We start from the raw sequence: 20625 nt of genomic DNA, 5'->3' as shown, positions 1-20625 counted from the left end.
TTGGTGAGCTGGCTGCGGCTTATTGCCGTTTATTTTTTTCTATTGCATGTTAAGGAATCAGTAGGACCCCTGGCAAATACTAATTCCATATAAAACTCACTCTTTTTAAAAATGGTGGCAATCACAAACTTCCAGAAATAGGTATGTGGCATGTTTCCAAACAAGCACATGTACAAGTGAAGATATAATGGTACATGCTCATCTCATGTTACATGCAACACATTTAAATATTGCGGGTTGCCATATTCACTGCAGTTCTGAGCTGGGCAAAAATCCTTGGTCCCAGAGCAGTGTGAAAAGCACTGATGATTGGTCAATCGCTACAGCAGCGGCTGACATGGACTACACATAGAGAGGATAAAGGTGAGAAGCTATAATATGGTCTTAGCTCCTTCTAGGTGGTATGAGTCTTAAGGTACCGTCACACTAGACGATATCGCTAGCGATCCGTGACGTTGCAGCGTCCTCGCTAGCGATATCGTCCAGTGTGACAGGCAGCAGCGATCAGGCCCCTGCTGTGCTGTCGCTGGTCGGGGAAGAAAGTCCAGAACTTTATTTCGTCGCTGGATCTCCCGTGGACATCGCTGGATCGGCGTGTGTGACACCGATCCAGCGATGTCTTCACTGGTAACCAGGGTAAACATCGGGTAACTAAGCGCAGGGCCGCACTTAGTAACCCGATGTTTACCCTGGTTACCATCCTAAAAGTTAAAAAAACAAACACTACATACTTACCTACAGCCGTCTGTCCTCCAGCACTGTGCTCTGCACTCCTCCTGCTCTGGCTGTGAGCGTCGGTCAGCCGGAAAGCAGAGCGGTGACGTCACCGCTCTGCTTTCCGGCCGCTGTGCTCACACAGACAGTACAGGAGGAGTGCAGAGCACAGCGCTGGAGGACAGACGGCTGTAGGTAAGTATGTAGTGGTTGTTTTTTTTACTTTTAGGATGGTAACCAGGGTAAACATCGGGTTACTAAGCGCGGCCCTGCGCTTAGTTACCCGATGTTTACCCTGGTTACCGGCATCGTTGGTCGCTGGAGAGCGGTCTGTGTGACAGCTCTCCAGCGACCAAACAGCGACGCTGCAGCAATCCGGATCGTTGTCGGTATCGCTGCAGCGTTGCTAAGTGTGACGGTACCTTTACGGTCTGGGGTTATGCCAGTAGCTTATTCTTTATGTGCCATAACGATAGTGCTGGTATCATGATCTGCTCTCATTCCCTGCATTGGATTTGCTATGATATCATATTTGCACACACAGCAGAGGTCAGAGTGGTTGATGTCATCATACACATAAGTGATGTTGTGTTGTAGACTTTATGGAGATATGACATACTTTCCTTTAGGCCATGTTCATACAAGAGCTTCTCACTAACTAGAATATAATCAAAAAGTTAATTTTAGTTCTTCAATACAAAAAGTGAATCTCATATATTATATAGAGTGACTACAAACAGAGTCATCTGTTTCAAGTGTTTATTTATGTTAATGTTGATGATTATGGCTTACACCCAATGAAAACCCAAAAGTCATTATTTCATTATTTCAGTAAATTAGAATACTTTATAACACCAGCTTGAAAAATAATTTTTTAGTTTGAAATGTTTGCCTACTGCAATGTATGTTCAATAAATGCACTCAATACTTGGTCGGGGCTCCTTCTGCATCACTGACTGCATCAATGCGGCGTGGCATGGCGGCGATCAGTCTTTGGCACTGCTAAGGTGTTATGGAAGCCCAGGTTGCTTTAATAGCAGCCTTCAGCTTGTCTGCATTGTTGGGTCTGGTGTCTCTCATCTTCCTCTTGACAATACCCCATAGATTCTTTATGGGGTTAAGGTCGGGTGAGTTTGCTGGCCAATTAAGCACAGTGATACTGTTGTTTTTAAACAAGGTATTGGTACTTTTGGCAGTGTGGACAGGTGCCAAGTCCTGCTGGGGAATGAAATTTCCCTCTCCAAAAAGTTTGTCGGCAGAGGGAAACATGAAAGTCCTCTAAAATTTCATGGTAGACGGCTGCGCTGACTTTGGTCTTGATAAAACACAGTGGACCTGCACCAGCAGATGACATAGCTCCCCAAACATCACTGATTGTGGAAACTTCACACTAGACCTCAAGCAGCTTGGATTGTGGCCTCTCCACTCTTCCTCCAGACTCTGGGACCTTGATTTCCAAATGATATGTAAAATTTACTTTCATCTGAAAACAATACCTTGGACCACTGAGCAACTGTCAAGTTCTTTTTCTCCTTGGCCCAGGTAAGACGCTTCTGGCATTGTCTATTGGTCATGAGTGGCTTAACACATCAAATGTGACACTTGTAGCCCATGTCCTGGATACATCTGTGTGTGGTGGCTCTTGAAACAATGACTCCAGCAGCAGTCCACTCCTTGTGAATCTCCCTAAACTTTTGAATGGCTTTTTCAATGCCTATGCAGCATCAATAGTAAAAAGATGTCATGTTAAAAATAATAATAAAAAAAAAAAAAACCTGCTATTCTCACCTTCCGTAATCCGCCAAGGCGCGCACGGCTGCCGCCAACTTCCGCTCCCAGAGATGCATTGCGAAATTACCCAGAAGACTTAGCGGTCTCGCGAGACCGCTAAGTCATCTGGGTAATTTCTCAGTGCATCCTGGGAACGGAAGATGGCGGCAGCCGCGCGCGCATCGTCACAGCTTCGCAGGATCCCGGCGGGTGAGTATATAACTATTTTTTATTTTAATTATTTTTTTAACAGGGATATGGTGCCCACACTGGTATATACTACGTGGGCTGTGTTATATACCACGTGGCTGCTATATACTACCTTGCCAGTGTTAGATACGTGGATATGTTAGATATGTGGGCTGTGTTATATACTGCATGGGCTGTGCTATATATTACGTGGCCAGTGTTATATACTGCGTGGGCTGTGTTATATACTGATTGGGCTGTGTTATATACTGCGTGGCCACTGTTATATACTGCGTGGCCTGTATTAACGTATCGGGTATTCTACAATATGTATGTATGTATATAGCAGCCACATAGTATATAGCACAGGCCACGTAGTATTTGTCTGCTATATACTACATGGCTCCTATATACTACGTGGCCTGTGCTATATACTATGTGGCTGCTATATACATACATACATATTCTAGAATACCCGATGCGTTAGAATCGGGCCGCCATCTAGTTAACAGAAATAAACACTTGAAATATATGACTCTGTTTGTAATGAGTCTATATAATATATGAGTTTTGAAGAACTGAAATAAATTAACTTTTTAATGATATTCTAATTTAGTGAGAAGCACTTGTATGAAAAATACTGACCAAATACTGAACATCAGTATTTGTAAGCCAAAACCAGAAGTGGGTGAAAATGCAAAAGTGGTGACTAGGGTTGAGCGAAACGGGTCGAAATTGTTCAAAAGTCGCCGACTTTTGGCAAGGTCGGGTTTCATGAAACCCGACCCGACCCCAGTGGGGGGTCGGCCATGAAGTCGGCGATCTTTTGAATCTGGAATCGGAATTCCGATCCCGATTCCCGATATGTTTAAGATATCGGGAATTGGTATCGGAATTCAGATTAAAGTGTAAAATATAGAATTAAAATAAAAAATATTGCAATACTTACCCTCTGACGCGCCCTGGTACTAACCGGCAGCCTTCCTCCTTCGAATCCGCGCTTCTAGGACCTTGCCGTGACGTCGCGGTGACGTCGCGGCTTGTGATTGGCCGCGCGGCCGCCCATGTGACCGCTCGCGCGGCCAATCACAAGCCGCGACGTCACCCGCGACGTCACCGAAGGTCCTGGAAGGGCTGATTCTTAGGAAGGAAGGCTGTCGGAAGGAAGCAGGGCGCTTCCGAGGGTGAGTATATACCTAATAGGAATATACTTGGCCGCGCGAGCGGTCACATGGGCGGCCGCGCGGCCAATCACAAGCCGCGACGTCACCCGCGACGTCACCGAAGGTCCTGGAAGGCTGATTCTAAGGAAGGAAGGTTCCCGGTTAGTACCAGGGCGCGTCAGAGGGTAAGTATAAGGATATTTTTTATTTTAATTCTATATTTTACACTTAAATATGGATCCCAGGGCCTGAAGGAGAGTTTCCGCTCCTTCAGACCCTGGGAACCATGGAAACCCAATGCACTGCATTGGGTTTCGAGTTTCGGCCGACCCCGACCCCGACTTTTTTATAGGATCGGCCGATTTCACTCGACCCGACTTTTCCAAAAGTCGGGTTTCGTGAAACCCGACCCGATCCTATAAAAGTGAAGGTCGCTCAACCCTAGTGGTGACGTGCTTCTAATATACTTTTCCTCTGATTGTTCCACTCCTGGTTTTGGCTTACAAATTCTGAGGTAAAAAAAAACTCACCAAATACTCAATGTGTGAACGTGGCCTTAGAAGCAATGTTACATAGATTTACCTGAGTGCCTGAAGGAAACCCATTTAGCACAGGGAGAACATGCAAACCCCATGCAAATGCTGTTATGAATCAAAACAATATTCATCAAAATAATTTAAAGCATTAATAAAATATTAAGCAATTGATTTATTTTAGTATATATTTTTCATATAAAATTTCCAGGAGGCCACAATTGAAGTCACTTTCAAGACTCTTGACAAAAGCAGCGCTCGGCGATGGATATTTATGTGCACATGAACACTATTGATCAATATGGATCAGCAGTTATCTCTTATTCACAGTGTTAAGTGAATGCAAACTGCATGTGGTTGCAAAGAAGCAGCTGAAGAAATCTTAATGTACAAAGGTGATTTTTTTTAATACGTTCTCTAATACTGTAGATTTACTAAAAAAACACTACATATTTTGCAGAGAACAGAGATGCTTTAAAAGGTTCTTTAGAAATATAAACAAATAACTAAAGGAAATATAATTATGAGAACAATTCCTAAATACATTTAATTAGCAAATAATAATGGGTTTGTCTATCAAATAATGACTATAGAATTAAAATGGCCGCCCCCTGTTACTCTGAAAGAATCCTATTAGCTCAGGTGCTTGTGAGCATATGTAGTAGGAAGATCCACTGCTGTGACCTGGATATAATCAAAATGATAATATGTCATTCAGAAAGAGGGTTGACAACAGTATGAGCAGCTTCTTCTTACCTCAAGACTCGAGGTATATCCGCTATTAGATCACATAGACATGGTGGACAGCAGTGTGAGCAGCTTTTTCTTACCTCAGCACTTAAGATATATCCAGTGTTAGATCACATAAACAGGGTGGACAGTAGTGTAAGCAGCTTCTTCTTACCTCAGCACTTAAGATATATCCAGTATTAGATCACATAGACATGGTGGACAGCAGTGTGAGCAGCTTCTTCTTACCTCAGCACTCCTGATATTTCCAGTATTAGATTACATAGGCAGAATGGAAACCAATGTGAGCAGCTTCTTCTTACCTCAGCACTTAAGATATATCCAATATTAGATCACATAAACAGGGTGGACAGTAGTGTAAGCAGCCTCTTCTTACTTCAGCACTCCTGGTATCTCTAGTATTAGATCACATAGACACGTAGGACAGCAAAGTGAGCAGCTTCTTCCTACCTCAGCACTCAAGATATATCCAGTATTAGATCAGATAGACGGTGTGGACAGCATTGTGAGTGGCCTCTTTTTTACCTCGGCACTCCTGATCTCTCAAGTATTAGATCAGATAGATAGGTTAGACAACAGTGTAAGCAGCCTCTTCTTACCTCAGCCCACCTGTTATCTCTAGTATAACATTAAATAGATAGGATGGATAACAGTGTAAGCAGCCTCTTCTTACCTCAGCCCACCTGTTATCTCTAGTATAACATTAAATAGATAGGATGGATAACAGTGTAAGCAGCCTCTTCTTACCTCAGCCCACCTGTTATCTCTAGTATAAGATTAAATAGATAGGATGGATAACAGTGTAAGCGGCCTCTTCTTACCTCAGCCCACCTGTTATCTCTAGTATAAGATTAAATAGATAGGATGGATAACAGTGTAAGCGGCCTCTTCTTACCTCAGCCCACCTGTTATCTCTAGTATAAGATTAAATAGATAGGATGGATAACAGTGTAAGCGGCCTCTTCATACCTCAGCCCACCTGTTATCTCTAGTATAAGATTAAATAGATAGGATGGATAACAGTGTAAGCGGCCTCTTCATACCTCAGCCCACCTGTTATCTCTAGTATAAGATTAAATAGATAGGATGGATAACAGTGTAAGCAGCCTCTTCTTACCTCAGCCCACCTGTTATCTCTAGTATAAGATTAAATAGATAGGATGGATAACAGTGTAAGCGGCCTCTTCTCACCTCATCACTCCTGGTATCTCCAGTATTAGATCAGGAAGATAGGATGGAGAGCATTGTGATAAGCCTCTTCATACCTCAGCACCCCAGGTATTTCTAGTATTAGATCAGATAGAGAGAGAAGACAGAAGTTTGACTGGCCTTTTTTTTTCCACATCCCTGGTATATCCAATAATATTGGGGGAGCATATCTTCCTACATATGAAGGGAGGGGGAAGCATTCTACTGTACAATGGAGGGGGAACTTACTACTGCACACGCTCACAGGCCCCTATTCTAACATTCTAGGACAGGTTTTTGTCAGCGTAACAAGGCCGAGGCCATATTAATTCTACAGTAGACAAAGCGATTGTGATTTGCTAGTTAAATATATTTAGGAACTTATTTAGAATGACATTTCCTACAGTTTTTATTTTCTCTTTACGTAGAACCCCTTTAATTGCTTTTAAGTCAAGCTATGAGCCGCCCATAAGAATGCCAGCACCAGCACTCTCCATAAGAGCGGCAAGCACAATAGCTTCATACCAGCTCTATCACTGCACTCATACTTTTGTAACAGCATACTGTATGTACAGCATGAATAACCAACTTTGCAAAAAATATAACAAATTACAAAGAGCCTCTTCCACCTTTTCTGTGATTCAGACTAATTCCTGGTTTACAAACAAAATGGAAATTGAATTGAAAAAGACTAAAGGACTTAAAGGTACAGATCAAAATGAAGATTGATTCATCTATTCATTAAGAGCCACTGTCATTATCTCACTCAACACTTCGGAATCCATAATATCACCTACTCTTCCCATGACTTTGGTTAAACTTGAGCTACTTGGCTACCTTCAGTACTCAGGGGCCACTAGCTGGTCCAGTGCCTGGATAACATCTAGCAGGAGTGCAGTGCTGCCAATGTAATGACCAATGTGAAAATATTGGAAGATATGGGCTTTCAGAAGAATGGTCAGTCAATCAAGGAGATAGTAAGAGATCATAGAATCATAGAATTATAGAATGGTAGTGTTGGAAGGGACCTCCTGTATGATCTGGTAAAACCCCCTGCTCAATGCAGGACTCACTAAATCATCCCAGACAGATGTCTGTCCAGCCTCTGTTTGAAGACTTCCATTGAAGGAGAACTCACCACCTCTCATGGCAGCCTGTTCCACTCATTGATCAGCCTCACTGTCAAAACGTTTTTTCTAATATCTAATCTGTGTCTTCTGCCTTTCAGTTTCATTCCATTGCTTCTAGTCTTTGTGCAAATGAGAATAAAGATGATCCTTCTACAGTGTGACATCCCTTTAGATATTTGTAGACAGCTATTAAGTCTCTTCTCAGTCTTCCTTTTTGTAACCTAAGTGCACTAACCGTTCCTCATAGGACATGGTTTGCAGATCGGTCACCATCCTGGTCGCTCTTCTCTGAATTTACTCCCGTTTGTTGATGTCTTTTTTAAAATGTGGTGATCATAACTGGACACAGTATTCCATATGAGGCCTGACCAAGGAGCAGTAGAAGGGGATAATTACTTCACGTAATCTAGACTCTATGCTTGTGTTAATACATCCCAGAATTGTGTTTGACTTTTTTGCTGCTGCATGACATTGTTGGCGTGATGGCAAGGTAAATCCAAGTATTCAGTTAAAGGAATATTCCCTTCTCCAAGATCCTATCTCAGAATGTAGTAGATGTAATAATACTAGCACCTCCAATTACCAATGTAATATAGTTCTTCTGATTCGCTATGTCATTTATCCCATTTGCAGGGCATTGCAATAGCTTTGATATCCATGGTTAAGAAGACCAATCATAGAGTGACAGTTAATGAGTTAACTGTCAGTGGTTGTAACCAAGGATACCTAAGATACTGCAGTTCCTGCACATTGGGTAAGTGACATGGCGAATCAGAAGAACTATTCTACATTTCTAATTGGAGGTATTTCCTAATATTATTATTATTACACCTACTACATATTGGGATAGGAGATGGGAATACCACACTCACATGAGCATATACATCGGACTAGTGAAATGTTTTATTGGATAGCACTCAGATAAATGTTATTCAATGGCGCAGGGCAAATCTGCTGGTTTTTTTCTTATGCCAATTTGGTATGACCAGAGTTTAATCAGAGTGTCATTAACACAATCAATTTGTTTCTGTCAGAAGAGAGAATTAAGCTCACGTGACCCTGGATTTAAAGAAAAACTCGTGAGTCAAGCCAAAAATCTAATTATGCACATAAAGAAGAGACGGGCATGTGGTTCCGTAGAGGCAAAACAGGAGTCTGAAAGCCAAGGTTTAAGTAATGGGGGCAAAGAAAGACAGGGTATTCTGGAGCGTAGTCAGGTATGCCAGGTCATAACCGTAAGTCAGGGTACAAACGCAGAGGAAACACAACAAACTATGAAATCACCTATAATGGGACTGGAGCCCGCGTACTGATGATTGTTACATATGGCGCCTCTTATTTTGATACGGAATCTGGAGCACAGTGAGATGAGTGGATAGCTATCTCACTATCTATTCAAAACTCTGCTGCCCAACTAATCCACCTGTCCCCCCGCTATTCCCCAGCCTCTCCCCCCTGTCAATCAATTCACTAGCTCCCCATTACCCAGAGACTCCAGTACAAAACCCTAACCATGACATACAAAGCCATCCATAACCTGTCTCCTCCATACATCTGTGACCTCCCAGTACTTATCTGCACGCAACCTCCGATCCTCACAAGATCTCCTTCTCTACTCCCCTCTTGTCTCCTCTTCCCACAATCGCAGATTTCTCCTGTGCATCCCCCTCCTCTGGAACTGTCTACCCCAACATATCAGACTCTCGCCTACCATCAAAATCTTCAAAAAGAACCTGAAAACCCACTTCTTCCGACAAGCCTACAACCTGCAGTAACCACCGATCGACCAAACCACTGCACGACCAGCTCTACCCTCGCCTATTGTATTCTCGCCCATCCCTTGTAGATTGTGAGCCCTCACGGGTAGAGTCCTCTCTCCTCCTGTACAAGTCGTGACTAAAGTTGAGCGACTTTTACTTTTTTAGGATCGAGTAGGGTTTCGTGAAACCCGACTTTCTCAAAAGTCGGGTTGGGTGAAATCGGCCGATTATTGCGAAAAGTCGGGGGTCGGCCAAAACACGAAACCCAATGCAAGTCAATGGGGAATCAAAGTCGGCAGTGAGTGGAGGACAGGAAAACACCTACAGTGTCCATTTTAATGCCAAAAACATCAATTCGTATTACTGAAGCTTGTCAATCTTAATTTACTTTATAATAATAGTTAGGCATTGAAAACTGGGGCTCATGTGGCTAAAGTTGTGGGGGGTAGGATTGGCTCAAGATTTTCGTGGGCCCCGGAAACACGCAATACATCACGGCAGTGGAGCAGGGAGAGGTAAGTATTTCAACTTTGCAAGTGCTGCAATCCTGAGCAAGCAGGGGGGGGGGCCACTAGTTGGCACTGGCACAGGGCCCCTCATAGTACGGCGGTGTGTTTGACGGCGGGCAGCACCTCCCACTGCCAGAGAAACTTTTGTGTACTATGAGGGGCCCTGTGCCAGTGCCAACGAGTATGCCCCCCCACTTGATGAAGGAACCTGCACTTTCATCTGCACCTTTCTCTTTGTCGCCGTGTAAGGTGGTATAGTATGCGGGAAGGGGAACCTTACTTTCAGCAGGGTCAGATTCTGGCTGTGTAGAGTGCAAGGGGAATGTGGTGGTCTGGGTCAATGTACCAGCAGACTCATCTAGCAGTGGCTGGCCAATGGGCAGGATGAGGAGGAAACACAGATATAGGCCCAAATAATAAAGTAGGCTAAATGCAATTCAAAAGTGGTAACAGGACTAAACAGGCGGCATTGCTTGGTTCAGTGGAGGACAACTGTAATGAGTGGCAGACACAGTTAGTAGGCCCAAGTAATAAAGTGGGCCAAATGCAGTTCAAAATTGGTAACAGGAGTAAACAGGCGGCTCAGCTTTGTTCAGTGGAGGAGAAAAGGAAGGAGCTGCAGACACCGTTAGTAGGCCCAACCAAGCAAGTAGGCCAAATGCAGTTTAATATCCGAAACAGGATGAAAATTGAGGCTCAGCTTTGTACAGTGGAGGAGAACAACAAGTAGCGGCAGACACCGTTAGTAGGCCCAACCAAACAAGTAGGCCAAATGCAGTTTAATATCTGAAACAGGATGAAAATTGAGGCTCAGCTTTGTACAGTGGAGGAGAACAACAAGCAGTGGCAGACACCGTTAGTAGGCCCAACCAAACAAGTAGGCCAAATGCAGTTTAATATCTGAAACAGGATGAAAATTGAGGCTCAGCTTTGTTCAGTGGAGGAGAACAACAAGCAGCGGCAGAAACCGTTAGTAGGCCCAACCCAACAAGTAGGCCAAATGCAGTTTAATATTTGAAACAGGAGTAAACTGGCGGCTCAGCTTTGTTCAGTGGAGAATAACTGTAATGGGAGGCAGACACAGTTAGTAGGCCTAAATAAGTAAGTAGGCTAAATGCAGTTCAAAATTGGTAACTGGAGTACACAGGCGGCATAGCTTTGTTCAATGGAGGACAGCTGTAATGAGTGGCGCAGACAGACTTAGTAAGCCTAAAATAAAAAATAGGCTAAAAGCAGGTCAAAATTGGTAACAGGAGTAAACAGGCGGCTTAGCTTTGTTCAATGGAGGACAGCTGTAATGAGTGGCGCAGACAGACTTAGTAGGCCCAAATAATAAAGTAGGCTAAATGCAGTTCAAAATTGGCAACAGGACTAACCAGGTGTCATAGCTAGGTACTGGGGTGGGCTCCTCTGGTAGTAGGCGCAAAGTATTAACTGGTCTAAATGGAGGCCAGGGCCCCTGTATATTTTAACTATCATCTATCATTTCAACAAATTTGTATTGGAAGTGCCATTGAAGGATTTAACAGCACAGACTACACAGTGGTGGAGCAGGGAGAGGTAAGTATTGCAAGTGGTAGAGCACTGTTCGAGCTGGGGGAACACTCTCTTGTGGGCGGCGGTACTGGCACAGGGCCCCTCATATTACGACGGTGCACCACCACCGTCAGAGACACTTCATTGTACTATGAGGGACCCTGTGCCAGTGCCATCCCTTTATATCGTGGATCCAGGAGGTAGGCCAACCAGTAATCGTCATCGGTCATCATTTTTATAATGCGGAGGTCCCTTTTTAGGACACGCAAGGCATAATCAGCCATGTGGGCCAATGTTCCAGGTGTCAATTCACTGCTTGTGCTAGGTTGAGGAGCACTTTCTTGCAAATCAACATCACTTGTCTCCCGCAAAACCCTGTACCTGACCTTGCAGCGCCACCAGTTTCTATTGCCCCCTGAGAAGCATCCTCCTCCCATAATTATTAATCCCCATCATCCTCCTCCTCCTCTTCATCTGCCACCTCGTCCAGGAGAGTTCCCTGAGCAGACAATGACTGACTGTCATCAAGGCTTCCCTCCTCCTCGGCCGCAAATGCCTGCTCCTTAATGTGCGTCAAACTTTGCATCAGCAGACGCATTAGTGGGATGCTCATGCTTATGATGGCGTCGTCTGCACTTACCAGCCGTGTGCATTCCTCAAAACACTGAAGGACTTGACAGAGGTCTTGTAGCTTTGACCACTGCACACCAAACAACTCCATGTCTGCCATCCAACTGCCTGCCCATGTATGTGTATCCTCCCACAAATACATTACAGCACGCCTCTGTTCGCACAGCCTCTGAAGCATGTGCAGTGTGGAGTTCCACCTAGTTGCAACGTTGATTATTAGCCGGTGCTGGGGAAGCTTCAGCGATCGCTGATGGTTCAGCATACGGCTGGAGTGTACGGGTGACCGGCAGATGTGCGAGCAAAGTCTTCGCACCTTCAGAAGCAGGGCTGGTAACCCCGGATAATTTTTCGGGAAGCACTGCACCACCAGGTTCAAGGTGTGAGCCAGGCAAGGTATGTGTTTCAGTTCTGAAATGGCTATGGCAGCCATAAAATTCCTTCCATTATCACTGACTACCTTGCCTGCCTCAAGATGTACACTGCCCAGCCATGACTGAGTTTCTTGCCGCAAGTACTCGGCCAGTACTTCCGCAGTGTGTCTGTTGTCGCCCAAACACTTCATTTCTAACACAGCCTGATGATGTTCCATAATGTGACACCTCATGTGCAACACTGGCAGCTGCGGATGGAGTGGTTGGGCAACTGCGGTCTGTGGACGAGCTTTCGCTTTTGGAGGAGGAGGAGCAGGAGGGGTGTCGAATGCCTACTGCCAACTGTTTCCTAGACCGTGGGCTAGGCAGAACTGTCCCACTATGGCTGTCCCCTGTGGACCCTGCATCCACCACATTAACCCAGTGCGCCGTGATGGACATGTAACGTCCCTGGCCATGCCTACTGGTCCATGCATCTGTTGTGAGGTGCACCTTTCTACTGACTGATTGCCTGTGTGCATGGAAAATGCAGTCTTTGACATGCTGGTGGAGGGCTGGGATGGCTTTTCTCGCAAAGAAGTGTCGACTGGGTAGGTCATAGCGTGGTACTGCGTAGGCCATCAGGGCTTTGAAAGCTTTGCTTTCAACCAACCGGTAGGGCATCATCTCTAACGAGATTAGTCTAGCAATGTGGGCGTTCAAACCCTGTGTACACGGATGACAGGATGAGTACTTTCTTTTCCTAACGAGAGTCTCTTGTAGGGTCAGCTGGACTGGAGAGCTGCATATGGTGGAACTAGCGGGGGTGGTGGTGGACATGGCAGATTGAGAGAGGATTAGTGATGGTATTCTTGATGTTGGCCTACATACAGTGTTTCCTACCAAGAACCTTGTGATTCCCTGACTGCTTTGGCCTTGCGACGATACCTCCACATTTGCTGTTGGTGGTGTCCTAACCGGTGGGCTTACAGTGAGGGAAGCAATGTAGCATTGCTGACTACCTTCATTCTGAGCGGGTGCACCAACGGTACAGGACGTTTGGTAGTTAGTCCAGGCTTGCAAGTGCATGCTGGTTAAATGTCTACGCATGCACGTTGTATTTAAATTTTGGACATTCTTCCCTCTGCTGAACGTCTTTGAGCATTTCTTGCAGATAACTTTGCGCTGATCATTCAGATCTTGGTTAAAAAATTCCCACACTGCACTCTACCTACTATCGAATACCTTTTCAGGCATTGCACGCTGTTCTCCTTTCACCGAATGGCAACGCTGTCGTAAAAGTGTTTTGGGTTTTGTCAAACGTTTTTGGCCAGATACGGGCCTGCCAGATGAAAGCTGTTGCGATGTAGATGCCTGCTGCGGATCATTTTCCTCCGCTTCAGAGCTACTGCCAGAGACACCCTGTTCCCCCAATGGCTGCCAATCTGGGTCAACAAACTGGATCATCTATCACCTCCTCTTCAATGTCATGTGCACCTTCCTCGTGTCACCGTGTAAGGTGCTATAGCGTTCGGGACGGGGCACGATAGTCTCATCAGGGTCAGATTCTGGCTCAGTACACTGCGAGGGCAATGTTGTGATCTTAGTCAAAGGAACAGCATAATAATCTGGCTGTGGCTGTGCATCTGTGCACTCCATGTCCGATTCATCTTGTAATGGGCATGGCCTGTTAACAATTTCCCTTTCTAACCCAGGAACGGTATGTGTAAAGAGCTCCATGGAGTAAACTGTAGTGTCGCCTGCCGCATCCTTCACTTTTGGTTTGGATGAAGGACACAAGGAAGCGACTTGCTCCAGACCGGGAGCATCCACTGACGACTCGCTGCTTTTATATTTGGAACTTTCTGAAGAGGAGGCAAAAGAGCTAGAGGCTGAGTCAGCAAGGAAAGCCAAAACTTTTTCCTGCTGCTCCGGCTTTAAAAGCGGTTTTCCTACTCCCAGATAAGGGAGCCTTCAAGGCCTTGTGTAGCCAGACGATGACGCTGGCTCAACACCTCCAGCCTTAGGTGCTATTTTGCTTTTCCCACTACCACCAGATGCTCCACCACCACCACCATCAGTACCAGCTGGCAACGACCGCCCACGGCCTCTTCCACCAGACTTCCTCATTTTTTGGGAAAATCTAACCAAAATAACAACCCATATATGGTACTGTTAACCCCTTCATGACCTTGGGATTTTTCATTTTTCCGTGTTCGTTTTTCACTCCCCTCCTTCCCAGAGCCATAACTTTTTCATTTTTTTGTCAATATGGCCATGTGAGAGCTTATTTTTTTGCGGGACGAGTTGTTCTTTTGAACGACTTCATTGGTTTTAGCATATTGTGTACTAGAAAACGGGGAAAAAATTCCAAGTGCGGTGAAATTGCAAAAAAAGTACAATCTCACACTTGTTTTTTGTTTGGCTTTTTTGCTAGGTTCACTAAATGCTAAAACTGACCTGACATTATGATTCTCCAGGTCATTACGAGTTCATAGACACCTAACATGACTAGGTTATTTTTTACCTAAGTGGTGAAAAAAAATTCCAAACTTTGCTAAAAAAAAAAAAGATTGCGCCATTTTCCGATACTCGTAGCGTCTTCATTTTTCATGATCTGGGGTCGCTTGAGGGCTTATTTTTTGCGTGCCAAGATGACATTTTTAATGATAGCATTTTGGTGCAGATACGTTCTTTTGATCGCCCGTTATTGCATTTTAATGCAATGTCGCGGCGACCAAAAAAAACAAATTCTGGTGTTTCTAATTTTTTTCTCACTACGTTGTTTAGCGATCAGGTTAATGCTTTTTTTAATTGATAGATCGGGCGATTCTGAACGCAGCGATACCAAATATGTGTAGATTTGATTTTTTTATTGATTTATTTTGATTGGAGCGAAAGGGGGGTGATTTAAACTTTTATATATATATTTTTTTTTTCACATTTTTTTTTACTTTTTTTTTTACTTTTGCCATGCTTCAATAGCCTCCATGGGAGGCTAGAAGCAGGCACAGCACGATCGCCTCTGCTACATAGCAGCGATCTGCTGTTCGCTGCTATGTAGCAGAAAATCAGGTGTGCTGTGAGCGCCGACCACAGGGTGGCGCTCACCGCTACCGACGATCAGTAACCATAGAGGTCTCAAGGACCTCTATGGTTACAATGGAGAAGCATTGGCGACCTCCGATCATGTGACGGGGTCGGCGATGCCGTCATTTCCGGCCGCCCGGCCGGATGCGGTAATTAAATGACGCTGTCTGCGTTTGACAGCGACATTTAACTAGTTAATAGGCGCGGGCAGATCGCGATTCTGCTCGTGCCTATTACAGACACATGTCAGCTGTTCAAAACAGCTGACATGTCCCGGCTTTGGTGCGGGCTCACCGCTGGAGCCCGCATCAAAGAGGGGCTTCTGACATCGGACGTACTATCCCGTCCGAGGTCAGAAAGGGGTTAAACAAGGTAGAAGGTGTATAGAAACTTGTTGTCAATTTAAAACTCCCTTTTTTGGGGGGGAGACTGCAGCAAAAAACAGGCCATGTGTATTACACTACACAATGTAAGTGGCAGAACGTGGCTGGCATATATACGACAAACAGAACTGACGTATAGAAACTTGTTGTCAATTTAAATCTCCTTTTTTGGGGGGGGGGAGAATGCAGCAAAAAACAGGCCCTGTGTATTACACTACACAATGTAAGTGGCAGAACGTGGCTGGCAGATATATCAAAAAATACAAGGGCTGTAGTACAATTTCAATCTCCCTACAATGATCAAAGGACAAGTATGGCAGCAATAAAAATGACTGTTGCACACAAAAGTGTGGACAAAGAAACAAGAGAACTGTGCAGAAAGGAGCAACAGGATTTTTTGCTTTTAAAACAGTTGGTTTGCACAGCGGCGTACAAACAGCAATGCAGCTATCAGGGAGCCTTATTGGGCAGCCTAATAAGCTACAGCACTGATGCACAAAAAAAACTCCACTGTCGCTGCAAAGAAAAGGTGGTGTTGGACAGTGGAAATCACTACAGCACAAGCAGTTTGGGGGTTAATCTTCCCTCCCTAACTATATCCGTTCTTCTAACGAAGCTGCAGCAACCTCTCCCTATGCTAAGATCGGCAGAAGTAAGATGGCGGTCGGCGTGCACGCCCCTTTATAGCCCCTGTGACGCCACAGAAAGCAAGCCAATCACTGTCATGCCCTTCTCTAACATGGTGGGGACCGAGACCTATGTCATCACGCTGCCCACACAAAGCGTCATACAAAATGCGACTTTGGCGCAAAGATCGCCAACCTCATGGCCGATCCCACACTAGGATCGGGTAGGGTTTCACGAAACCCGACTTTGACAAAAGTCGGCGATTTTTTAAATTGTCCAATCCATTTCGCTCAACCCTAGACGTGACATGTACTGTTTAAGATTATTCTACTTGTTTTTATCATGTATACCCCTCCTCACATGTAAAACGCCATGGAATAAATGGCCCTATAATAATAAAAAATAATAATAATAACTATTACTCAGTTTGAAAAAAGTGTAATAAAGACTTATTGTAGCATTAACATAAAAATACAAAGCTAGAAATATTAAAAATTTATCAGAATATACCAGTACTTATATAATGAACATTTAGTTCTGCACCTCTGTGTACATTTAGGAGCATGATTTCAGTTCTCAGCTTGCCTATTTTGTCACAGATGTCACCTTTGCAGTGTAAAATTTACTGCATCTTTACTGTATATTTGCGTTAAAATCCGCAGTAAAAAATACATCAGTTCTTTATATGTAAACTGTATTTGCCCCCTGTAGAAAAGCTGTATTATCTCTACACTTCTATGTACATTTTTATAGTGTGTAATGGAAACATCTGCTTTTCATCAGCCACACGTTTTTTTACTTTGTTATCAAGCTGGGGTGTTAAATTACTCACCACGTCTCCCTTATGTTGTTGCTAGAAAGAAAATCTTGCCATGAACATTTGATTAATATTTGATTGTGATGTAGCACACGCTGTAACAGGTTTGCTTTTAACAAGGTTTAAAATTACCGTATATACTCGAGTATAAGCCGAGATTTTCAGCCCAAATTTTTGGGCTGAAAGTGCCCCCCTCGGCTTATACTCGAGTCACGGTAGCGGTGGGGTCGGCGGGTGAGGGGGTGAGGGCGCTGAGGTATACTTACCTAGTCCCAGCGATCCTCGCGCTGTCCCTGCCGTCCCACGGGCTTCGGCGCTGCAGTTTCTTCCTCTCTTCAGCGGTCACGTGGGACCGCTCATTACAGAAATGAATAAGCGGCTCCACCTCCCATAGGGGCGCAGCCGCTTATTCATTTCTCTAATCAGCGGTGCCGGTGACCGCTGATAGAGAAAGAAGCTGCGGCACCGAAGACAGGAGGGGACAGCGCGAGGATCGCCAGGACTAGGTGAGTATAGCATATTCACCTGTCCTCGTTCCAGCCGCCGGGCGCCGATCCATCTTCCCGGCCGGCGCCTCCATCTTCCCGGCGTCTCTGCTCTCTGACTGTTCAGGCAGAGGGCGCGATGACGCATATAGTGTGCGCGGCGCCCTCTGCCTGATCAGTCAGAGCAGAGACGCCGGGAAGATGGAGGCGCCGGAACGAGACGCCGGGAGCTGCAATCAAGGGAGGTGAGTATGTGTTTTTTTTTCTTTATTGCGGCAGCGGCGGCACAAATTTATGTGGAACATCTATGGGGCACAGTATATGGAGCACCGTATATGGCACAGCACAGCTATGGGGCACAGTGAACGGTGCAGAGCACCGTATATGGCACAGCACAGCTATGGGGCACAGTGAACGGTGCAGAGCACCGTATATGGCACAGCACAGCTATGGGGCACAGTGAACGGTGCAGAGCACCGTATATGGCACAGCTATGGGGCACAGTGAACGGTGCAGAGCACCGTATATGGCACATCTATGGGGCACAATGAACGGTGCAGAGCACCGTATATGGCACAGCTAGGGGGCACAATGAACGGTGCAGAGCACTATATGGTTCACACCTATGGGGAAATATGAACGGTGCAGAGCACTATATGGCACAGCTATGGGGAAATAATGATCTATTTTTATTTTTGAAATTCACCGGTAAATGCTGCATTTCCACCCTAGGCTTATACTCGAGTCAATAAGTTTTCCCAGTTTTTTGTGGCAAAATTAGGGGGGTCGGCTTATACTCGGGTCGGCTTATACTCGAGTATATACGGTATGTAGCTTTAAAGGTATATGCTTATCTTCTGTCTTCAGGAGCACGCCGCTCTTCTACCTCCTGGCTTCCTACTCACCGGGGCACGGTGTGCTCCTGAACATTGACTGTTCAGACCAGCAGCATGAATATACCATTGATCTGAACTATACAGATCCGATCTTCTTGGAGGTTAACAGGAATATTTGGTAATAAGCAATAAACTATAATATTGACCCCTTCCTTACATGCTCCGTACATGTACTGCGCTTGTCGTGTTCCTCCCTTTGATGTGGGTCCGGCGCTGAGCACACATCTTTCCAGGCACAGGTCAGCTGTTTTGAACAGCTGACATGTGCCCATAACAGCTGCGGGTGGAATCACGATCCACCCGCGGCTGTTAACCTGTTAAATGCCACTGTCAAACTCTGAGAGCAGCATTTAATGTGATTGCGCCTGAAGCGTGTCACTAATCCTGCCAATTGGCACCAGTGTCACATGATCACTGGGTCACCGATGGGTTGGCATGACAACCTGAGGTCTGCAGGAGACCCATGTGGCTGTCATTGCCAGATTGCTATGAGTGGCGCCCAGCGGTCAGCGCTCATAGCAAGTGAGCATTTCTGCTACACACAGGCGATCTAATCATCGCCTGTGTGTAGCAGATTCGATTAGACAGCTGCAGCTTCTATTCTCCCATGGAAACTACTGAAGCATGCAAAAAGTTTAAAAAAAATGTTTTTAAAAATATTACAAAATTTCAAAAAAAAAATTTTTGAAAAAAAATGGGCAGCACGGTGGCGCAGTGGTTAGCACAGCAGCCTTGCAGCGCTGGAGTCCTGGGTTCAAACCCCACCAAGGAAAACATCTGCAAGGAGTTTGTATGTTCTCCCCATGTTTGTGTGGGTTTCCTCCGGGTACTCCATTTTCCTCCCACATTCCAAAGATATACAGATAGGGAATTTAGATTGTGAGCCCCACTGGGGACAGCGATGATAATGTGTGCAAACTGTAAAGCGCTGCGGAATATGTTAGCGCTATATAAAAATAAAGATTATTATTATTTTTATATCCAATCCAAAATGGTATAATTAAAAATATCAGCTCGGCACACAAAAAATAAGCCCTCACCCAACCCCAGATCACAAAAAAATGGAGACCCTATAGGTTTCGGAAAATTATGCAATTTTTTTTTTTTTACAAACTTTGGTTTTTTTTTTTCATCATTTAAATAAAAAACAACCTATACCTGTTTGGTATCTACGAACCTGTAATGACCTGGAGAATCATAATTGCATGTAAGTTTTAGCATAAGGTCAACATGGTAAAAAAAAAAAAAAAAAGCAGTTGTGGAATTGCACTCTTTTTGCAATTTCACCAAACTTGGAATTTGTTTCTTGCTTTTGAGTACACGATATGCTAGAACCAATGGTTTTGTTCAAAAGTACAACTCGCCCCCCAAAAAACAAGCCCTCACATGGCGATACTGACGGAAACATAAAAAAGTTATGGCTCTGGGAAAAAGGGGAGCGAAAAACAGAAACGCAAAAACGAAAAAGGGCTGTGGCGTAAAGGGGTTAAAAATCCTTATTTTCTTGAGAGATTTTTTAAAAATAAGTAAATTGAAGATTGCTTCATAGAAATACATGCAGCCGCACACTCCAGTCCCAAGTGCCGGCGGCAATGCCAGGAACTGATGCGAGAGACTCCTGCGGGTTTCTCGCATTGAACTCGCAAGTGTGACCCCGGCCTAAAAGAAATGCTTCTGGGTGAGAATTACTACATACAATGCTATCTAGTCTCCTATGTGCTCTGTACCTTTTGTATAGAAACTGTCAAAGATACAGTAAGTAAGTGTAAGAATGGTAAAGAATAATACAGCCACGTGCATGAGCGCTAAAATGGTTGAGAGGGACTAACTAACACAGCTCGTCTTGCAATGCTCCTCCAATCCTTTTCGGGTAAATCTAACTGGTCAACAAGACTTTTTTTCTATGCGGTTGTGAGCAAATATAATCATGTGCCTAAAGTGTTAAACACGCTTTACTGTTTCACACCGAATTTTGCCTGTAATTATTTTTTTGCATTAATTTGCTGCCATGGGTCCGACGGTGACGGGAGACATTTCTCCCATTTGCTCATGTACAGAGCTTATATCTTGCTATTATTTTGACACTGATCAAAAGAAAAGCTTTT

This window comes from Ranitomeya imitator, chromosome 6 (assembly GCF_032444005.1).
Source record: "Ranitomeya imitator isolate aRanImi1 chromosome 6, aRanImi1.pri, whole genome shotgun sequence".
NCBI lineage: Eukaryota > Metazoa > Chordata > Amphibia > Anura > Dendrobatidae > Ranitomeya > Ranitomeya imitator.
The sequence above is the reverse complement of the archived record's forward strand: the minus strand, read 5'-3'. Positions refer to the sequence as shown.